General features: G+C 35.3%; 1 pseudogene; it reads right to left on the reverse strand.

Moving 5' to 3' along the window:
* Positions 1-5,332: 5,332 nt before the first annotated feature.
* On the reverse strand, positions 5,333-6,142 carry LOC149139065 (B2 protein pseudogene; annotated as a pseudogene).
* Positions 6,143-8,827: the final 2,685 nt, after the last annotated feature.

The raw sequence follows: 8,827 nt of genomic DNA on the forward strand, positions 1-8,827 counted from the left end.
AACATGAAGTACATCAAGAACATGTTTCAATTATATCATCAAAACTATCAATCATGTGACCATCATCGTGACTAGAAATGATATAGTCAATGGTAAGGATAGCAATGCTTCAAGGAATAGCACCATCATTAATATAGAGCTTCAAGACATGAATAGGCATGTTAAATGACAAGCATATATAATCAAATACACCATAAATACTATTAATCATGCTAATTATCATAAAAAATATTAGTGTGAATTAAATCATAATATAGTGAAGTAGTTGAATCCTCATCATAGTTTATATAAAGAAGGGACACCATCCTGACCTAGAGCATAAGCTTTTTACTAACATAATAGATAGGGATTTCTCATAAAAATCCATTAAGGGTATCACCATAATTAGTGTAAATATGACATATGGGATCATCCTAGAAAGAACATTCTAGCTACCAACATAAATCACACAATGTATATCTAAATAGTAGATAAGCCAAAGAGTATCAATCACAACAAGAAGGAAAGGTCGTGTTTAAGGACAACTCTTAAGCCCAACCTTCCCTTCTTATATAGTTTATGATGCTAAAGGCATTTAGAATTCTCATGCAAAAATATTATTAATTATTAGGTACATAATATGCACCCACACACATATCACAACTATGAGCAATTAGTAATTTCAAAAATACAAAAATAGATATTATTCACAATTTTCATATATATATATATATAACATTTTTTGTTTTATTTTCAACTTTTAGGAATTTTTGAGTCATATGAGGATGATGTGTAATTTTATGTGGTCAACATGGAAGTGACATGGGTCCCTTTTAAAATAAAATTAAAATATTCTTTAAATTAGAAAATTTTGTTGATTATAATCAAAATAAAAAACAAATATACATATTTGGTTAGTTTTACTTAAAAGTATTATAAAATGAAGTACCATGTAGTTGATATTACAACAAAATATAAAAGAGATATGGTAAAACTATTTCACTCTCACTCTAATATATAAATAAAATATTTCCATGTCCATATGAAATAAGATCAATTTATATCAACTTTTAAAATTATTATAAAATAATTAAAAGAAAAAACAAATATAGTTGATATTATTTATATTTTCAAATTCCTATTAGGCATTTTGAGTTTATATGAGGATGATGTGCAATTTTATACAACACAATATAAAAGAGATGCCGTAAAAATATTTCAATCTCACTCTAATATATAAATAAAATATCTCCATGTCCATATGGAATAAGATAAATTTATATCAACTTTTAAGATCATTTTGAAATAATTAAAACAAAAAGCAAATATAGTTGATATTATTTATATTTTCATGTTTCTATTAGATATGTAAATAAACTAGGTAACAAAGTATTTCAATGTGGAAAGAGAAGAAGTAATTGAAAATAAAAAGATTCAATTCCTTCCTTGTAACATTATTAAGAGATAGATATATAACTAAATAACATTTAAAAACTATTAATCATAAATAAATAAATGCAATGTACATCATAAAGAAAATATTTGAATATATAAAATTAAATAACATTGAAATTTATTTAAAAATATATAAACAAGAAAAAAAAATTATATGAATAATGCAATCCAAAACTAAAATATTTCAATAACCTTTTCTATTTTTCTATTTTTTTTTTTTAAATTGATACTCCCCTGATCCGTTTCCATTACATCCACCGCCCACAGTGCATGGGTAAGTGAGGACTCAACGCCTTAGCTAACCAGCAAGGTTAAAATATATTTCAATTATTTTGTAACAAAAATATTTCAATGTAAACTATTTACATATTATATCTAGTTTAAAATAATAACAATAATAATAATAATAATACCTATACAATATATAAAGCAATTGAAATTATTTTTTTTTATTATTATAATATTTCAAGTATTATTATTTTACATTTTAACTTTTTTGGTAAGGGTTATTTTTTAGTGGAGAAAATATTGCTTGAATTGTATGTTTAAGCTATTTTATTCTATGTATTCAGAGGATTTTCAAGGAAGGAAAATGAAAAAAAAATTTTTACTGTTAATTTTTTTAATTTTAGTTTCATATATATATGTTTGTGTGTTATTTTCCCTTAAATCCTACATTTTTTTTTGAACTTACATGTTTAAATTATGTACTTTATATAGCATTCAAAAATACAATTTAAACATTTTAAAAATATATTTTGAATAGAATCACTAGAAATTCATTGAGACTTTATTTTAGTAAGAAAAAACCAAATTACTTTTATTATCAAAAACAATTACATATTCCAAATATAATCCAATCCGCTTACATCTTTGTTCCCACATTTTACTCTTCAAAAACATATATTATGTCATCTATACAACTTAATCAAGGATATTTATCTTTGTCTATGTTCATAAATCATTCAAACATTGATTGATCCTATTACAAACTTCTGAAATCTCTTATCTCTGAAGATAATAATGATAAAGAGATAATTATTCTTCTAATATAAAAGAAATGAGCACCCAAAAAGATTTCATCCTTATAACCATGTTAAATCTCTAATTAAAATGAATGTAGAGTAATTTTAGACTTAGAGATGATTCTAATAGTGCTTATAATATCTATATATCTACGCGCATATTCAAGTCATACTTGCAATTTTTTATTTGCTTGCGTATATCTAACCTGCTTTATTAGCTTTTAACGCTGGCCTAATATTCTTTATTACGTTCCAAACCATCAATTGCTGTTTCCCGGGCTTGGAGTAGAACGCAGCTTGCCCTTATTGCTCTTTCTTGGCTGGAGGTGTTCATGTCCATTGCTTTGATGGGATTTCTCGACGTTTCTGGTTTGAGAACTAGGCGGGATCATTTGAATGTGACCGATCCCATTGCTATTACTGGATGTGGAGAGCTGATGTTCGGTCACCATGAAATTTACATTCATGGCCTTGTTCGACGCAGACGATTCTCCTTGATAATTCTTTGGAACGCTCGGGCTCAACCTGAGCGATAGTGTCTTCTCTTTGGTGGTACTCTTTGCCGACGAGCTGCTTATCATCTCCTCGACGCAGTAAACCACATCATTCTCCATAGGACCGTTGGCAGTGTGCAAGTCGGAATCATCGTCGAAAAGCGCATGGGTATTGCGGTGGGAAGCGGAAAGAGTGTCGGGGTCGACCAGCAACCTGGCGTTGCTACGGCCTACAATGATAAGGAACGTGATCATAATCAACGGGGCCATTATACTGCTCCTCATAAGAAAGCTTGGTATTAGCAACAAAGGATATGAAGTGAAAGAGCGAATAACAGTGTTAGAAGATGGAAAATGTGATATCTGATGGATTCGGCGGAGAAGAAAAAAACCAGTCGCGATGGGAAAACTAGGACTCAGAGAGCTACAAGAGTTGGGCTGTGAAACAAAGAAACGAATGCGAGTACTTATAAGGAGTGAACGTCTTCTCTGAAGTGCATGCATATTGATTGTCTTAACGCAAACCCAAAACCCGTCACGACCGAAATCCCCTAATGAAATCCTGAGTGTGAAAGTCATTGTGTTTTGTCGGGTTGGGTGTCGCAGACTTTAAGAACGCAGTGTCAAGGTATAAACAAGCGCCAGCCCAAGAATGGAGGGGACCAGACGGACGGACAGTTCATTCATTCCCCCTGACTTGAATCATTTTACTGACTTCACTAAAAGTGGGACGACTATAACAGAGATGTTGGGCGTTAAAGATTCGACAACATTGTCTTGGCAAAATACATCACAACTTTAGCATTATTTTGGGGGCGGCCGACGCCACATTGGACCCTAAATTTTGATCGATAATTTTAGCTTCCTACTTGTTTCCGCTAAATTTAGATCGGTAATTTTAGCTTCACACTTGTATAATCTGTTTCGGCAAAGAGCGAAATAAAGGAAAGTTGAAGAGATAATTAACGTTAACATCTTCTCCAATCCATAACGTAAATGCAAAAACGTGGCTTCTACATTTTCGTGAAGAGAAGGAAAAGCAATTTCAATTGCAATTTAAAAGGTGAATGCGAAACGTAGGATTCCCTCTTCCAGCAGGACTTCCACCCACCAACGTGGGCTTCACACAAGTTTGTTGGGAAGGAATGACCCAATAATAATGATTTAGTTTTCAAAGTGGAGAGCCGAAATATTGTATTTTTTGGTTCAAAATCATCTTCAATATCATCGTCCTCCATATCAATCGATGTATCAAACACACGATCCGACGTTGTGGTTAGGTTATGACTAGCATTTGCACCAGATGTTGCAAAGGAAACGCCGTAAGGCATAAATTGAAAAAAGCAAATAGAACAAAAAAATACTTTGATAAAGAATAAAAATATATTGAACACTGAAATCAATGCCCCATTAACTGAAACCACTTAGTAGACGTTCCATATGAAATGGGCATATGATCCAAGAGTCCCATCCCCAAACTGCTTCCTCTCAATGTAAAATTGTTTGGGTTATATTGTGATTCCATGGGATTGATGCCGACCTCGCAGGCAATGCCCATCCCTAGTGAGTATAGAGGTATTTTGGGTGGCATGATTGGAGGAACAATACTAAGGACTCTAATTCTTATGTTTATCACGTATAGGACTCACTGGGACAGAGAGTTATTTACCTGTAATTCCAAATCTACTCTTTACTAACATTCTTCCTTGGCTTCGTAATTTAGTATATCGCTGGTTTTACCCATAAATTGCAGGCTTCACAAGCTAAAGATCGGATTAAACTTTGGGGAGGTTCAATAGATTCAATCAAAGACAGTTTAAGGAAGGTAGATAAATCAAACCCTTTATGATTTACTATGTGATATCTTGTATTATACATAGATGTTTATTGTTTAGAAGATTAATCCTCTCATGTTATATAGAGATGTTTATTCATAAGATTAATCTTGTGGCAGGATAGTGAAAGAGATGACAGGGAGCAGTTATCTTTTGAAGTATGAAATGAGGATTGCTACACTGTTACTCTGAAGTGATGCATGTACTCTAATCCATCCACATCACCATTTTCGGCAGATAATAGACATTTTTAAGTGTATTTTAAGAGAGCAGTGACTTCATGGTGACTTTGATTATGGTGTCTTCTTCCACAATCAAGAACAAAGAAAGCCATTTTGTGCAATATTGACCAACAATGACCAAAACCATAGATCTGCCGAGGAATAACATGAAACCTGGACATTAGACAACCTTGCACATAAAGCATCTGCAAAAGTTTGAACTTTGAAGACTAGGCTTGAAAATATTAAGATATACCTGCCAATACAAGCCAATCCCTCTACATGGGAAGAAACTATCCTAAAATTATCCTAGGATGTATGTATCATATGCTGTTCTCCTCAAACAGGTCTAGCAAGGCCAAAATCCTTGGGACATAGAGTGGTAGACGGAACTTGGGAACATCATAGTGATGCAAGATAGGTCTAAAAGCATCCTCTTCAAGTGGATTGAACACCTTTTTAACACGAATCCTCACCTGTGCTGGAAACCTTGATTCATCTTTGCATTTTTTTGTCTTCCCAAGCTGTTGGATCAATATTGGATCCTCCAAAGCTGATGGCTTGATATATTCCATGCAATTGATGGATTGTATAATTATACAAAAAGAGTGGCAGACCTGGAGTTATGGCACGAACAAAATCCCGATATCGTTGAGGCAAACCAAACAACATTCGCTTGAGATATTTTTGCATAGTGTCGTTGTTGCATACAAAGTTGTAGCCACTGAGAATCTCATTTCTAGGGAGAATTTTTGAGGATGGTAATGTCTTGAACCGCTTTTCAAAGATATTAATTTTTTAGTTGTTGTTTCCGTTGCTACAACTATTGCTGTTATACTTAATGCCATGGCTTATGTTATAACCGCCGTGTATAATTCCAACTCTGGTGCCAGATTCAAATGGTTTCCCAATCAAGTTAAATTGGTCGTCGTTAACTTCCTCAAGCTTCCTATTTAATTCCCCCGTTTCACTTGTGAGTATAAAGTTTTAGGCTCTAGACTCTTAATCCTATCACTTTTTCCTCTCGTTTGTTCGAATATAGAGAGCTTTGAGGCAGCCAACGTCCAATCCTGATTCTCTGAGCTCCGACCCCGAAGGTCCTCCTCGAACTTCCCGAACACAAAAGAGTCCATTTTCCAAAACTTAACCGACTTAATTTCTACTGTTAGATTCCAGCCACCGCAATTACGATATAGAAATTCCAAAGCCCCGAAGCCAACAATTCAATCTGTGGATGTCACTTGCAGAAAATTTTAAATAAAGGACAAAACAACCTGGTTCACTTAAATCTGTTCAACTTCTTACTGCAGAAACTTTTCTGGTACAAATGGAGATTCAGTATTTGAGAGCCTAAAGCGCTCTAACATTATTTATAGTTATCTCAATTGAAATTGGATCTAAAAAAACACAGAGATACCAGCATGATGCACGCCATTTGATGATGTTCCAGATAGCACATCGCCTGCCCAAATCAAGAAAACACCTCCATCAGACCAACAGAGGCCATCACTGCTACATTCCTCCTGGCTAGGGAATTTTTCTTCTCTCCGTTTCTCAAGAACGAAGTCCCCTGAGCACCCATAAACCTTCCAACAACGGCAGCCATGATCTGTAACAAATTCTACTGTTAGATTCCAGCCACCGCAATTACGATATAGAAATTCCAAAGCCCCGAAGCCAACAATTCAATCTGTGGATGTCACTTGCAGAAAATTTTAAATAAAGGACAAAACAACCTGGTTCACTTAAATCTGTTCAAATTCCAAAGCCCCGAAGCCAACAATTCAATCTGTGGATGTCACTTGCAGAAAATTTTAAATAAAGGACAAAACAACCTGGTTCACTTAAATCTGTTCAACTTCTTATTGCAGAAACTTTTCTGGTACAAATGCAGATTCAGTATTTGAAAGCCTAAAGCGCTCTAAAATTATTTATAGTTATCTCAATTGAAATTGGATGTAAAAAAAACACAGAGATACCAGCATGATGCACGCCATTTGATGATGTTCCAGATAGCACATCGCCTGCCCAAATCAAGAAAACACCTCCATCAGACCAACAGAGGCCATCACTGCTACATTCCTCCTGGCTGGCGAATTTTTCTTCTCTCCGTTTCTCAAGAACGAAGTCCCCTGAGCACCCATAAACCTTCCAACAACGGCAGCCATGATCTGTAACAAATTCTACTGTTAGATTCCAGCCACCGCAATTACGATATAGAAATTCCAAAGCCCCGAAGCCAACAATTCAATCTGTGGATGTCACTTGCAGAAAATTTTAAATAAAGGACAAAACAACCTGGTTCACTTAAATCTGTTCAACTTCTTACTGCAGAAACTTTTCTGGTACAAATGGAGATTCAGTATTTGAGAGCCTAAAGCGCTCTAAAATTATTTATAGTTATCTCAATTGAAATTGGATCTAAAAAAAACACAGAGATACCAGCATGATGCACGCCATTTGATGATGTTCCAGATAGCACATCGCCTGCCCAAATCAAGAAAACACCTCCATAAGACCAACAGAGGCCATCACTGCTACATTCCTTTTGGCTGGCGAATTTTTCTTCTCTCCGTTTCTCAAGAACGAAGTCCCCTGAGCACCCATAAACCTTCCCACAACGGCAGCCATGATCTGTAACAAATTCTACTATTAGATTCCAGCCATAGCAATTACGATATAGAAATTCCAAAGCCCCGAAGCCAACAATTCAATCTGTGGATGTCACTTGCAGAAAATCTTAAATAAAGGTCAAAACAACCTGGTTCACTTAAATCTGTTCAACTTCTTACTGCAGAAACTTTTCTGGTACAAATGGAGATTCAGTATTGGCACGAAAATGTATTACGCCAGGGGATTTGGGAAGGTTTATATGGCGTTTTCCCTAGCAGTGGCCAGGCATAAACTAAGGAGTCAGTTCGGTCCAGATCCAACGGTGTAAAATGTTTTAATCGTGTAACAATCGATTAGAGGGTGCAGATTGTGCCAGCGCAACAACCAGGGGAGTTGTTTCCAAACTGTCTTTGATTGAATCTACTGAACCTCCCCAAAGTTTAATCCGATCTTTAGCTTGTGAAGCCTGCAATTTATGGGTAAAACCAGCGATATACTAAATCACGAAGCCCAGGAAGAATGTTAGCAAAGAGTAGATTTGGAATTACAGGTAAATAACTCTCTGTCCCAGTGAGTCCTATACGTGATAAACATAAGAATTAGAGTCCTTAATACTGTTCCTCCAATCATGCCACCCAAAATACCTCTATACTCACTAGGGATGGGCATTGCCTGCGAGGTCGGCATCAATCCCATGGAATCACAATATAACCCAAACAATTTTACATTGAGAGGAAGCAGTTTGGGGATGGGACTCTTGGATCATATGCCCATTTCATATGGAACTTCTACTAAGTGGTTTCAGTTAATGGGGCATTGATTTCAGTGTTCAATATATTTTTATTCTTTATCAAAGTATTTTTTTTGTTCTATTTGCTTTTTTCAATTTATGCCTTACGACGTTTCCTTTGCAACATGTGGTGCAAATGCTGGTTGACATCCATAGATTGAATTGTTGGCTTGGGGGCTTTGGAATTTCTATATCGTAATTGCGGTGGCTGGAATCTAACAGTAGAATTTGTTATTGATCATGGCTGCCATTGTTGGAAGGTTTATGGGTGCTCAGGGGACTTCGTTCTTGAGAAACAGAGAGAAGAAAAATTCGCCAGCCAGGAGGAATGTAGCAGTGATGGCCTCTGTTGGTCTGATGGAGGTGTTTTCTTGATTTGGGCAGGCGATGTGCTATTTGGAACATCATCAAATGG

The sequence above is a fragment of the Pinus tabuliformis genome, chromosome X (genome assembly GCF_031772625.1).
Source record: "Pinus tabuliformis cultivar Carrire ecotype Pingquan chromosome X, CPIR1, whole genome shotgun sequence".
NCBI classification, from domain to species: Eukaryota; Viridiplantae; Streptophyta; class Pinopsida; order Pinales; family Pinaceae; genus Pinus; species Pinus tabuliformis.